Consider the following 15,000-nt stretch of genomic DNA (forward strand, 5'->3'; position numbering starts at 1 on the left):
CAGGAGGGAGGGCTCAAACGCAGGCATAAAAACATGTTAAAGCAGATATCAGCTTCACGGCCGTTTCGGCTAATGCTGCGTTCAAGGCAGGCTTTTGAAACCGTAAGTTACAGCTTCAAGTCACAACTACGACTTAGTAGCGTTCCAGGTAACCCGTAGCTCGTGTTTCTACCATCCTGTTGTCTGTGAAAGTTCCCTATAACGGCCACTCGTAACTTCCGACCCGTGAACTCGTACCAGATCGAACTGGTATGACTTCACAGGAAGGAAAAACACAAAGTACGAGTTTCTTTGAACGCACCATGAGTTAGCAGCCCCCGCCCTTGTCAGGCATCAATTGGTCCTCGTGCTACGTCACCACATTCACGCGCATCCCTTGGCTGCACACACAGCCCTTCATGCCGTTCTCTCTCCTCATTGGATAACACTTGTATCCCACAAGGAAAATTTTCTCCTCGGGTTACAGCAGAGCAGAGTGACGGAGAGACTCGTGTTTAGGCTGAAATACTTCATGTAAGTGATTGCTGACGGAAAATAGGACTATTTAGGACTTATATTAACAAAAACATTCCACTGATATCTGCTTTAATCTATGCTTATGGTGGTTGATGCTGAGGCTTACAGTCTGCCCCGCAGGTGTACCCAAATAAAAATGGAAAGTCAGCAGGTAAAAGTCACAAACAAGTAGCAGAAAAGGCTGCACTGCAGTGACGGAGCAGACAGCACAGACCTGGGCAGCCAGGTGACAGGGTCAGGTGAAGCAGCCTGTGGGCAGGTGGAGAAAACGGTGCGGAAAACTCCAGAGAACAACTATAACTCAGCTTCATTTCAGAGAGCCGAAATGAAGCATCCTCACAGATGTTCCCTTTCTTTGCATCTCATATGCAGATGTATGGCTGTTCAATGTCATGTCAAATGACATTTTAAACAAATACATACAATACAAAACAATACAATACAATATTTATTTATAGCACATTTAAAAATAAAACCGAAGTTGTCCAAAGTGCTGTACAATAAAACACACAAGCAACAATAAAAATAAAACAATAAAACAAAAGTGAAGACATATAAAAGAGATGCGTTTTTAATAGAGACTTAAAGTGCTCAAGTGTTTGTGCAGTCTTAATCTGCAGAGGTCGGCTGTTCCATGTGTCGGGGCCACCACAGAGAAATACATCATGAATCTGTGTAACCACATGTTTGAAGGAGAACTACAAAAATACATTACCTGTGGGCCTTGGGTGCCAGAGGGGTGAATTAAACGTGGCTGTAGAATTGTAAAAATGTGACATATTTGCAGTCAACAAAACATTTAATCGTACTTGCTGATTGTATCTAACCTAGATTAGACATACTGTAGCATCTTTTATTTCACTGTTTCTCAACAGTGTAAACTTCAGCCTCTTTCTGCTGTTAGTGGAACACATGAACAGGATTTTACATGTGCGGCCAGATGTTTCCCACTGTAATGCTCTTTGTTGTACTTAACATCACCCCTTACATGTTTTTCTATACAGACTTCTGTTGAGATTTATCTGTCAATTAGATCTGTTTTTAACACAGTTGTTGACTCCAACATGAGTTTCACATCCATTCAAACTCAAATGGTGAGGTCTTTTTAAATACGTTGAACAAGCTGACAAGCATGAGGAGTAAACAAGCCAGTTACGCCACATTAGCATGTACTTATCCATTATGTCACAAATTATTCTTGCAGCAAAACCATGAATCCCCTTATATCGCCCAATTTGAATCAGAAAATAGGAAACATAAAGTGTTTGTTGTCATTTACCGTCCCAATAAACCTGAGGAAACTACAGGTGTGTGTGAATGTCCATGTTCACTGTCCCATCGGACCTACCGGTATCTTTAGTGTCAACTTTCTGAGTATGCTGTGGTCTCGTTCAAATATTTTTTTCTTGTTTATTTTGTTGGAGTTTATTATTTTTCGGATATGCACAGAATGTACTAACTGAGAGGTTTAAACGAGGGCTCATAGTAAGGTGTACCATTCAGTAACAAAAGATCTGTGTTTTGAGTTCTGGTGGGTAAGAGATGAAAATTACAGGAGGATGATTTCTCAGAAAATTCTAGCCCTCTTGAATCTGTGTATTTACAGCTACAAGAGGTGTAATCAAAAATTCAAACTGGGGCTTTGAAAGTCACTCTGCTGCGCTCAGCCTGGGAGCCTGCTCACCTCTAAGTGAGATCCACCTATACTCTTACCCAGATGAACCTCTCATGGATGGTTAGCAGGTCAGATATAAATCAGATGAGCGACTTGTTTCCTGTGGAGGGTATTCCCTGCACTTCAGTCTGCCCTCAGGCGGATCCTAAGCCCACCGGTACTGTACTGTACTGTACTGTACCTAGTTCAGAAAAGGTAACTAATTTAATCTGTACATGCCTTTCACTCTGCTGTAAAGAAGCGGTTATAAATACACCACAGACCTCGGGGAAAAGGCCAAGGTGTTTTCAGGGATATGTATTTTTCATTGCTTTGGTCTGCCTTTCAGCCTGTAAACATTAAGGTCCAATCAAGCCTTCTATTGTAGGAGCACTTAGAAAGCATGTGCCCACAGAGGAAATGGACACAGTGCTGCTCGCCTTTGTCAGATCAGATGTACGTATATGACAAGAATGTTTGGGCCATCCATAACAAGCGTGAGTGTTGACAATACATCACATACTGTACGGATTATGGAAACAGTGCCGCAAGAAGACAAAGATGAAGGTTAGAGTGATGTGACGCATATACACTTGTTTTTAGTCTCGCTCCCGCCCGTCCATCAAAACCTGATGAATAAAAACCTTTTCAGGGCCAAAATTACATTTTCCTGTGATTGCGGCTCTTTAGAATTGAACTAATGGTCTAATGTACTTGGATGATCACTTGTGTTTGATAGCAAATTACTCTGAATGTCTAATGACTTTGATAATTTGAGTATTTAGCTCATTCTGTTCCCCCCTCCCCCACAAAGAGTACATGGATGAAAATACCTAAGTTATCATAATGGATGTGGCATTGAATGAAATTGGCTCATTTTATTTGACCATCAAAAAAAAAAAAAAGAAATCAGAGTGATTACAGATCTGTCATGAAAAGCCCATTTAACCCGATTCAATCTTATTTCAATACATCCAGCCACTGAATGAAACACAGTGAAGACGATGCAGCGGTGTGAGGTCTCGGAGACGTCGTCCAGGTCAAACCGTGATCAGAACATTGTTATGCCTAAAGGAACGACATACTCTTTGTGTTTTTATGAGTGGATGTTTTCTGCATAGGCACCAGTTATGGACAGTCAGGGAGAACGGGGCTGCAGGTGGTTTGGGTCTGCACTGTGAACAGTCCACTTCAGCAGTGATCATAATGAGTTAACAGAGCTCTCAAATCTCCTCAACTGTGTGTGTGACGGCTACTTAACGGAGCTGCTGCGGCTCACAGTGTGTGTCCACTCCGCGCTGCTGCCGCCACGCCGTTTCTCCTGCCAGCTCCGTCTGACATCGGTCATAAATAACACTAATTATCCGTTGGTGCCGAGTGGTGGGAAAAGTGAAGAGTTAATAAAGGCAGGCAGCACGGGATTTTTGTATGGGAAAGTAACTGTTCAAATCCGGCTGAATTCTGCTCCAGATGTGTTATAGCACAGAGTGTGCTGAAAGCCTTTTTGTTTTTGTTTTGATCTGTAACTCAGAGACTCTGAGATCAATCAAATTTAGTGGATAGGTTTCAAGTCCCCCACTACTCCAGAGAAAAAAAAACACAGCATTAGGTCAGAAATTGGTGCTGCAGTACACCAAGCATTTCTTTTCTTTTCGTTTCTTTTCATTCATTTTGGTTTTTGTTTCAGTAACTTCCACTCAGATTTCTTAAATCCACTGATTTCTATGATTATGGCTATTTTGCAGTTATAGAAAATCTGTGTACAGTGGTAAAAAGAATGTTGTTTGTTTTAGGAAGTGAATGGATTCATCAGCATTTGAATGTGTGTGTGTGTGTGAGAGAGGGATGGAGTTGCGGAAAAATAACATTAGTGCTCAGTAAATCTACCCTGGGTAAATAAAAGTATAAATAAAATATCCAACCCACATAGCGGTGGTGCACAATTTAAGTTGATGGCAAGAGAAGCAAACAGGAAGTGAGGCATATTCCCCAAACACTTAGTGTAATAAGGTCCCCAGTTAGCTGTGACTCTCAGTCAGCACTGTATGTGTGCAACACACAATAGATGGTGTATGTAAACAGCAGAGCACCAGTTTGGCCTTGATGGTGATGGAGCAGAGACTCTGCTGCTGGTGTCAGAGCAGAGGAGACGGAGAGTGAATGAGCTCTGTGACACTGCTGCTAAACAGTCATGTTGCTCTTCTCAGGGCTTTGTGAACATCAGTCAGCCCCTTTACTCTCTCTGTATCTCTGTGACCACAGACACTGTTCTCTTTTTTTTTTGGGGGGGGGGGGGGGGGGGGGTTGGGTGGATCAAGCTTTTTTAAGGTCACCAAATTGTATTCATTTCTAGTCTTGTGTTGCTTAGATTTACAACATTTCATTTATTCCAAATCGATGCTCTGGCTACTGTATTGTCAAGTTTTCTTCTTCTTCTTTTCTTTTATTTATTTATTTATTTATTTATTTTTTTTGCAAATAATCATTATTGAATTCAGTTTGTATAAATTATTCTTTCATTCAACATATTCCATTTATTTCCAGAGCTTTACATTCAGAAAAGGCTAATGATATTTTTTTTTATAAAGTTCATCTATTTATTTGTTTGTCATGTAACTGATTTACAGATTTACCATAGGCTGTAAAAATATTGGTTTGTCCAACCAAAGAGGTTCAATTGACAAAGATAGGAAAGGATCAGATTAATCAGTATTTACACTATTGTTTTTTTTGTTTTTTTAAGTTTTAATATTCATTTCCTAAAAACAAATTAAACGCACACACATTTCCACATTTAAATGATAGCAATGAAAGAAAGCAAAGTCTTTTTGTGGATTACAGTGGTGCACAATCCAAAAAACAACTTATGAATTACAAAAAAACAACAACAAACAAACAAACAAAACTAAAGCTTGTTTGTAGCCGTCATTAGTGTCACGCACCCTGGCAGCTGGTGACTTGCGCGCTGGCTACTTTGTGTGTTTGTGCAAAAAGCTGTGTCTGAAAACAGGGAACTCTCGTTAGAACAAGGAACGTCACTTTAAGTGACATTTTCCTTAACATTATCACAATGTAAAGAAGCCACAGAGAAGTTGAGAAAAGACTTAGTTGTCAGTTGCATGTTCTCAAAACATTGTGTTATACTTGCAAAAAAAAAAAAGTGTGAAGGAGGCATGGATATCAATTCCAAACTGGCGCCCACCAGTAATTATGATGCGAGTACAAAGAGATTTTTGCCATTCTAAAGGGAGAAGGGGAGTGTAGGTGTATTAATTCGTATTCCTTCCTGCTTCCTCGACTTGGAAGTTCAGATTTAGAAAAATAGACCCCCCCCCACCCTCCCTCAAAAGAGAAGAAAAAACAAGACCTGTCACATTGACTGACGCCAATCGTATGTAGCATCTGTGTTCCCACTACTGCTCCCTATAGTATATGCCACACTGTGGCAATGTGGGAAACTGACAATGTCAATTTATCAGAACAAAAGCATTCCTCAGCAAGAGGAATACACATCTTTGGGCCCTGGAGACAAAAATCATTCCACCCCCACCCTTACCTGTATCTAAACAGAATGTAGGACATTCACAACACCAGAAATAGAAATTTCACTCACAATTATCATTCTTGAATTTATCCCCTGCAGTCAAAAGTTGGTGTTTCACTTTAGGAGTTGGCGCGGCACTGTAATTCTAACTTTCTTTAAGTAAACACGTGACTGAAAATGACAGACAGTGATGGATTAAAGAGCCAAACAGCCGCTGCCGGATCGGACAATTGAAATCAACTGATCCACATCCAGTCTGCCCTAAATGATCGTCTCTTTGTGAAACTTAATATTACCTTTATGTGTGAGCTGTTCACTTACTCTGCTTCTTTTTTCAGGTGTCTGATCCTGTAGTCCCTGCCATCACTTAGTGTTAACATTTGGGTGAGTACTTGACCTAATTTCTTTTCTCCTTTCCGCAACACTAAACTACTGTACATTCACACAGCAGAGTGGCCGCCATTCATCATCCTTTTGAATGTTATTTAATTTACTTATAGGTTAATTCACTTTCTCCTTCCTTTCCCCACACAGACACTTGTATATTTGACCTGAGTGTGGCCAAACACATTTAGTAAATATCGTGTTAAAAACTATTTTCTTTTCATCATTCTGCCACTCCCACTCATTTTTCTTCAGACTTTCTGAGAAACAAAATTACGAAAAAAAAAAAAAAAAAGATTTTCTTTCAACATTATGTTTGTAGTGATGTTCATATTTTTTTTGTTCCATTTCCTTCATTTAATCACCACAAGAAATCAGAAACGTGTTGCTCTGACTCAGCTATGTGACAGTTTGTGTGTTCTTCAAGCTGCCAGATAATATTGTGTAAACACATCAGTGGGTAATTAATGTAATTGGTGGTCGTTAAGAGCACCGTGTGCTGTAGACACTTAGTCAGAGCCCAATTTCTTTATTTTGACTATTTTTGTAGTTTTATTAAATGCTGATGAGTCTTAATTATTGTTACAGAGGTACTGTTGTAACATGCAAACTTGAATATTACGTAACAGGGTATAAAATAGTGTTTGTATTTAATATGATAATATGATAATTTATTTTTCAGATTTTTTTCCCCCCAGTTTTTAAGTTTTATATTAGAAAATATTGACATTAGAATAACTTTTACATCCTTATCCAGTGTTTACAGTCAAACTCTCTCCCTCTTCCTAGTCCATTCATTTGCGTCACAGAAAGCTGGCTAAAGGGCAAAAGGTTGTCTTAATGACGTACAGCAAGTGTTCCCATGATACATTCTTGATTTAATCAATTAGCTTTGGTTATGAGAAAATAAAGTCATGTGTTTTAGATAGAAAATGTGGAAAAGCCACTATCCCTTTAATCAAATAAAGCTTTGTCTAGTTTGTTTTTAAGAGTCCTCAGACACAATCCAGATATTCACTGCCCCGTCAGCTTTCCTTCCAGCATACAATGTAATTTATTATCTAATGTAGGATTGGACTAAGTCATTGTCATAACACCACTGCTAGACTCAGTGGATGAGAAATACATCACCAGGCCCTGTGCTGTTGCCAGAGTTGATGGTACAGGTCATGTGACACACTGTGGTCCACAAAGATCTCATTCTGCACACCAGAAAAAACAAACAAATAATATAATAAATAAATTTGGCTCTTGATGGTTAAAACATGACATTGGACTGAACTGCCCATGAGACATTGAATGGATGTTTGATTTTGGTAGGCAGGTGTAAAGATAAAAAGAAAGAATAAAACCTGTTAATACTGAAACATGGGCTTATGGACCTTGTTGCTGCTCACTAAGGATAAATTTGGTACATTAGCTTAGCCTTCAACGATTCTTTGTCTTTATCTGCTAATTAGCTGACTCTTTGTTGGCGTTCTCTCTGATAAGCTGCTGAGAACTCCCTTAACAGCCACATCAAAACTGTGTTTGCGTGTCCTGATAACACTAATGGTCCTCGCTATAATTGATGTAAGATATAATTCCACCACTTTTTTCAGTCATGCTTGTGCGGTTTTTTTATTCTAATGAAGTAGTTAAGGTTTGATTTTTATTATTTGGCCCCCGTCACTGAAATATCTTCTATTAGATTATCTCCCGCTATGACACAGTTGTGCCCACTTTAAATATACCGACTATACAGTAAATACCATAAGAGCGTGTGTTGCACAAACTGTCAGTAAGGACGCTGAAATTAGAAAGCTCTGAGGTGTCTGTGCTTAGCAAAGCATGCACTGTGGTTGAATACCAAAATCTGATTTTTGAAACAGATGGTAAGGTGCCTATACGGGAACCTGAGCTCTTCCTCACTAAATATGAAAATGTCGAACAGGTGGTGCAAGAAGCTTCCTCCTCGCCACAGCTTTCATTAACACACTTTTATTCTCCTAGAAATGTTAAACCTTCTCGTGCCCTCAGAGACCCAGGGCAGACAGAGGAGCTGGTTTCTTCCTCTCGAGGCACGAATGTGGCAAAGCCACGTCCTCCTTGTTTTGTGCAGTTAGACACAACTCTCTCTACTAGGGATGCACATGATTAACTGTTTAACCGTTAACCGATAACAAGAACTTTGACTGATTAATACTATCGGTTATTGTTTTTTATTAGCTCCTTATGTCGTCAGGGCGTGTCGACACTTGAAGACTTTCACGTGCCTTCAGTCATATTTCGCAGCAAAAAGTTACACAGGAGGACTGACAGTATGTGCAGCAGCTCCTCTCTCTTCAGCCTGGTGTTTGGCTGCACTTTGTATAAAAACAGTTCAACATTGGACGATCTCAATCACGACGATCTAACCTACATACTGTATGAGCGATCAGCTGAGACAGAGCACAGTGGATGTGGCGCTGATCAGCTGTCGCAGCGCACGTGTGTATTTCACAGCAAAAAAAATTAAAAAATTGGAGGGATCAAATTTAACCAATATCTGCAAGAGTGTTTGAAATAGTGCATCCTGGGGCAACAAACTCCCTTCACTCTCATCCCCTGTTCTCCTGGAGCAAAGGCCATATATCATACAGTACATATAAAATTCTATAGTGAGTCCATTCAGCACTGACGAGAGCAGTGTATGTTCGCTTGTTTGTCGTCCATATGATTTATAAATTCTGGAAAAAAAATTAATATCTTTAGTGAAATGATTTTATGTGTGATATAATATGTCTAATATCAGTTTTTGACTTTGACAGTGTTGTTTATGAGCTCATTTCTAGATTCAGTATTTTATTACCATCCCATCAGATTCAATAGGATTTTTGTTGTGGTGACCAAACATGTATAAACAGAAGAAATGTCTGCACACTTAAGCTCCCTTTTCAGTGCATTTATTTAGCACATCCAACAAGCTACGTTTTGAGCCACATGCTCCTCTTCAGGCTTAAGACATGCCTATGACAGAAGCTCTCTTCTGCCCTGAGGGGTCACATGATAGGTCACATGGTTGACTAAAGGTGTACCAATGCCTGTGTTACATGATGTTGCAGTAACTTTATCAGTGCAGGGTGCACAGAAAAATTTAAAAACTTTGCATTTGTTAACTGTAACAATGACAAGAGTAGCCCTTTAACAAATTTTAACACGTGTATTGATGACATGAGTCCTTGGAGCTGTTTTTTTCTCTATTGTATTGTAGGAACACGCCATAGAAACATATAGAAAGTAATGTCCATGTCGTCAGTGATGGTTAATACTCAACAGAGCTGAGTGAGATTTTCAAGGTTTTCAGCTGCTTTACAGTGTTTTGAAATCACATTTATTTTTCTTCCTTGCTTTTGTGCCGTGTGCGGTGCAGTCATTAGTTTTCAGGTGATGGATGTTGAGGGCTAGAAGAATGCCTGCACCTGCTGGAGCTTTATTAAAACCTAAAGTCAGAGCAGACTTTCCAGGTTTATTCGCACCACACAGCTTTTACAGTATAGAGTGGTTGCACTTTGTGTGAAATGACTCACCTTACTGTGTGTATCACAAAGTGCAACATTTGTATTTATTCAGCCTGACCTTTCTGTCTTCCTTTTTTAAAAATGAAATTGTCGACAGTATCTCCAAGTGAGAAGCATTTCACTGGTTGCTGAAAGTGATTTTTGTAAGAGTGTTATATTTAAGAGGATATAATAAAGCTGTTTATTCTTTGAGGTTCAACACTTGAGCATAACATAGGCAAAGAAAAATGCTGTGAGCAGTTACACAGTGAAGGCTCAACCCAATTCCCTCTAACCTTATACATCACTGCTTTGTGCCATATGTACATGTAAGAGCTCATAGGGTATGTGCAGCCTCTGACTCATGGGCAAAATGCACAGCATGCACACAGACACCTTCTTAAGACACATCAGGTCAAAGAAGGACAAAGACACCCCTCACAAAGACATGTAGTTTGACTTCTCTGTCAGCACAGTAGCATCACGGTAGCACAGAAGTGGACTGACGGGGACCACCTTACACGACTGGGCTGCAGTCAAGCTGTAAACTTAACTTGCCAAGACTGGTTCTTGGTTTCTCTGTTTGTTTGGGTGTCCTGGCTCACAGTTTGTGTGTATGGGCCAGATTCTTGAAGCACACATCAAATCGACGGATGACTAGCCAGGCCGGCTGCCAGCTGAATTTCAAGAACAGTTTAGCTTGACTGCAGAATTTAAAATGCTTAACTCTTTGTTGGACTTGACTGGAGCTGGAGCCGAGCGGCAGGGACTTTATTATGTGAATGGACAAATCCTCCAGTTTTCCGCTGGACTGTCGGGGGAAATGATATAATGGCCTCTTCTTTTAGGAAAATGTGCCATCTTTTCTCTCACTCTATAAACATACATTCATTCGTACCTAACAGCACCCTCTCTATGTAAGGTAAACATCTTTTAGAAAAGATCTAAGTCCCTCATACTGTTCCTTTTACGGCTTGATAATCTCAGCAGCACAGCACTCACGCGTGGTGTTGAAGCGGCTTTCAGCACTAAAAGAAAAAAAAAAACCTTGTGTCTCATCTAAATATATCTTTCTTAACTTACATTGCAAAATATCATATGAAATGCTGTTATTATATAAAATATAGCCATGATACGTACTCTTCAGTTTCTTGTTTAGTGTCTAACAGTCGCACATAAAAATTCAAGGGCACATCCGTACGTCAGGGTTTTTCTTCTCGTTGACTGATGCCTTTGCTTGTTGAAAACATCAAACACCCTGATGTTGCGTGGGCCACCATGTGGCTCATGCAGGTCAACACAATGCAAAAGCCACAACACAAATACAAATTCAGTCCCAACCGAAGTGAGCAGCCATCTGTCTGACAATAAAGGAAGATGAAAAAGGTGGCACGGAAATACACAAATATAACACCTCCTCACTCTGCAGTGACTTTTGTTTTTGTGTTGTGACTTTTTTGATTGTGTTGACCTACCACTGTGCACAGATCCCACCATGTGTTGCGGCTGTAATGGCTTTAACAGCATGTACTGTATACCATACCAATGTCTCTCCTGAAGCATTATTGATCTGCTGAATGTAGATTTGGTTATTTCCAAAAGTCAGACTTTCCACCCTGATGTTCAGACAATATCCAGCCAACATAGAAAATGGTGAAAAGGTGTGAGTGTGTGTGAGGTTGTTCATCTCTATATGTCGGCCCTGCCCCCGATAGACTTGACCTGTCCAGGTGAACCCCCACCCTCACTCTGTCAGATGAGATTGGCTCCATTCTATAGACAATGGATGGATGAAAATAATTTCACTGAAACTTGCCACATGTCATGGTCAGACTGGATGTAGCTGTAATTTCTCGGATGTGGAAGTCGTTGTTGCCGGGCGTCCCCGTCAGCACATTTAAACCTGACGTGGCGCCATCACAGTGACAGCTCAACTGTGGCCTGATTGGTCCAGAAACGACTGATAACACAAAAACATTAAGAAGAATGCTAATGAATATTGTACTGTTTGCTTACACGGCGCCTGAAGTGTTTTACATTCATAAGCGCTGCTCAACAAAGACCCACAGTTGCTGCGTTGTGGCATCTTTCGTCATGGGATTGTGCAGCTCATTAATATCAAATTTGGCAGATTTGGATGAATGAGGCTGACAGTGCAGTCGTGTCACAGGGGGATTCTCTCAGTCTTTCCTCCCTGTCTTTTTCCTGCCTGCTTGACTTTCTTCATTTCTTTATCCTGCCTTTCATTCTGCATTAAAACACACATGACTGTGCACTTTCTGCCCAGTCCGGCTTTGATGGCGAGTGAGGTGGACAGAGCATCTAACAAAAAAATAACTTGTTTGTGGTATCTATCTTAAAGATGCAATCGTGGCCTGATGCACCCAGGGGGGAATGCTCAGGGATTGTTGTTTTATACCATAAAGACTGAACTGCTGTTTGTGGCAGACTGACCTTGTTTGTGGCTTTTAGAGTTAGAAAGAAACTATTTCTTTGTGCCTGAATGTGTAAGACTCGTGCATTTGTTTCTTAAACGACACTGAGATTTAGAGTCGGATATTCTCCCTCTAGGCCTGAAATCTGACCATTTTACGCATTTCTTGTTCACAAGGAGCAGTGGCTGTGGTGTTTTTTTTCACTGGCGTTTTCTTTTCAAATTTCCACAAAGAGTACAATTGGTACATTTAGATTTGAGTATTTTCAGGGTACCAGGATAATGACTGAATCAAGGCAATCTCCTCTAGAGTGATGCAAGTGTTTTGAAAGCATGAAAAAACACTTTGATCTTATCTCACTTAGATTTCTCTTCGATTGCATTGTAGGTATAAATTAACAATTCAACAGATTATTGTAACAAATAAAATAAGAACTGCGACATTCTTTTGGGTCCGGTTAAAGTGTTTCCTTAGTAATTCTTAAATCCTGGCTGGATAAAGCTGTGGCCTGGAACAATCGATTGTTTTCATTATTAATCAATTCATCTTTCTTATCTTTAAACCGTTAAGGTAGTTAGTTGAGGTCAAACACCACCTGCATTACCCGATTTTTCCAGGGAGTCGGTGAATGTGTGATGATGGTTACCTCAGCTACCTATGATGGTGATTTGTGTAAGATGACATACCTGTGATGTTGTTGTTGGAAGCTGTTGGAGACAGTTGGTCGCGCTGAGGTCACACTGTAAAACCAGTACAGCTTGTTGTCATGGTGTTGGCTACGACCCACAGTTGCCTGTGTTCAGTCAAAAAGCCCGTAGCTTCATTATTTAGGGAGACTACAATAGAAAACAGGACTTTTTCATATAAGAAAACTGTAACTTTTTATTTAAAAATGACAAATTATTCCTCAATAATTAAAATGGCTTTAGATTATTTTTCTAATAGTCAACTCAGTCGTTGTGAAGATGCCTATTCACATCAGACAGCAGCAAGTTTTTGCAGTGGATGTAATATAATATACTTTTTCACTTTTTTTGTTGATAGGGACTTGCATCAGCTTTTATTTTGAAAGGTGAAACTCCTGACTTTCAACGGTCTCAGTTGTGGAGGCTAATGAAGGTGAACTACCTCTGCAATATAAACCTTGGTTATGGCTGTGAATATTGTAGTGTCTCACTGTAACATAAAATCATTCAACAGAATCAACAATATCAATGTCAAGGTTAAAAGAGGTGGTGCCAGTTGATAATATAACTAATATATGTGATAATATATTTGGCCTCAGTTAGTGACATTAGTGTGTTTTCAGGTTTCCATCTTGGTGATAGAGGAACAGTCTTTCTAGCAGGGTTCAATTTCACATACAGGCCCATTGAGCACGAGCCTGTCTGACTGAATCAATGCTGCTTTGTTGGCAGAGGCCACACACCTCAACAGTGCAACAGAAAATAATGGCGTATTGAGCTGGCATATGATAGAGCAATTATACCCTTTGTTCGCTGCTCCGCAGATGCATTTGACGGCTGCTCTCAAGCTGCATGTTTACACACCAAGGCTGAAGGTCTGTTTTTAAACAATTACTGCAGCTCTCCATGACAAAACTGGAGCAGAGGATGATTCACAGCTGAGCTGTGATCACCTTCTGCAGGGAGAGTAAAGAGCAGAAAACAAGTAAATAAGACCAGCTCATGATGGACAGATTAGATTAAGACAACCTCGCAGTGATTAAGGGGCTGACATAGATACCCTGGCTGTGTTTTTTGATGGAGCAGTGAGCGGGGCTGGATTGGGTTTTAAGCAGCAGGAACAGATAAACAGCAGCAGCCATCAGTCAATTAAGGATCAAGCCTTCCAAAAACAACTAGTTTAACTTTGCCTCTAAATTAATCTTCTTTGGGTGGTGACCAAGGGTCATAGTGCTGCAGAGTGAGCAGTGACCAAGTGAAAGATTAAGTCCAAACAACTGCAGCCCAACTGACGCTGCACAGATGCTTCTGGCCAAACAGCTTGTTTTTCTTCAGCAGTTTGACATCGATCAGATTTATTTTAAGAAGTGGATCAATCATGGAGGTCCAAATCCATTTCTCTGTTCTACCAAGGCTTTCAAGAACATTTACACATGCAACAAACACACACTGTGATGTGTTTGTCAGAGCGATCTGTAAGAAATCCCTGAACTAAATTCCTCATCTGCTGTGGGAGAAAATCTCCCTGTGATGTGCTCGGGTGTGCATTTAAATAATTCACTAACATTGTTTTCTTTACAAACGAAGCAAATCATATTGACCTTGTGTGTTTCACAGACAGCATAGGCCACAGTGGACAAGTCTAACTGGGTGAAATGACCCAGAAGTATCTAAGTGGCAGCCATAATAAGAGCTGGTTGAATTTTTCTGAATGATAAGATAGGGAGCTTCAGTGGCTCCTGTCTTATCTCCTGTAGCAGTGGTCTTCCTTTACAGTATGAACGGGAAGGAGAGAAGACCGTACCACAACTCCTTGCTGTAGCTGTATTAGTGGCACTAATGTAATATACCACAGCAGACCTACATAAATGTAAAAACATCAGAGCATGTGTTTTGTGTTTGTGACACAGTCATGGAAATCCTTGGCTGACCTCCAAATCCATCGATCTAGATTTTTCTTTTTTCAAATCCAGTCAGGACTCATCATTAAGAACAAGTGTATCATGGTCATAACTATTCTATTCATAAATATTTGCTCTACTTAACAAATGCGTACAAAAGGAAAAAGTCAATGTAGCCTGTTAATGTCTAAATGCTATTCACCCTGGCCTCGTACTTAGCTGCTAATTTTTGTTGAATTATTGTTTTGATGGGTCAACGTTCTCTACCAGTGCATTTCTTTCATAAGCCGGTGCATATTCTCATTTGAAACATTTCTTTCATATTTTCATTTTTCAACCTTTTATTCCTGTTTGCTTTGTGT

At 40.1% G+C, this 15,000-nt stretch overlaps 1 protein-coding gene across 2 annotated transcripts in view; it reads left to right on the plus strand.

The window, feature by feature from the left end:
• lpp (LIM domain containing preferred translocation partner in lipoma) overlaps nt 1-15,000 on the plus strand; it is a 140,097-nt gene that overhangs the window by 17,212 nt on the left and 107,885 nt on the right. For both annotated transcript variants that reach the window (XM_083969893.1, XM_083969894.1), the window contains exon 3: nt 6,053-6,098. The gene's annotated coding sequence lies outside the window, so the exon portion shown is untranslated. The remainder of the gene's footprint in view (nt 1-6,052; nt 6,099-15,000) is intronic.

This window comes from Trachurus trachurus (genome assembly GCF_905171665.1).
Source record: "Trachurus trachurus genome assembly, chromosome: 4".
In the NCBI taxonomy this organism is placed as follows: domain Eukaryota; kingdom Metazoa; phylum Chordata; class Actinopteri; order Carangiformes; family Carangidae; genus Trachurus; species Trachurus trachurus.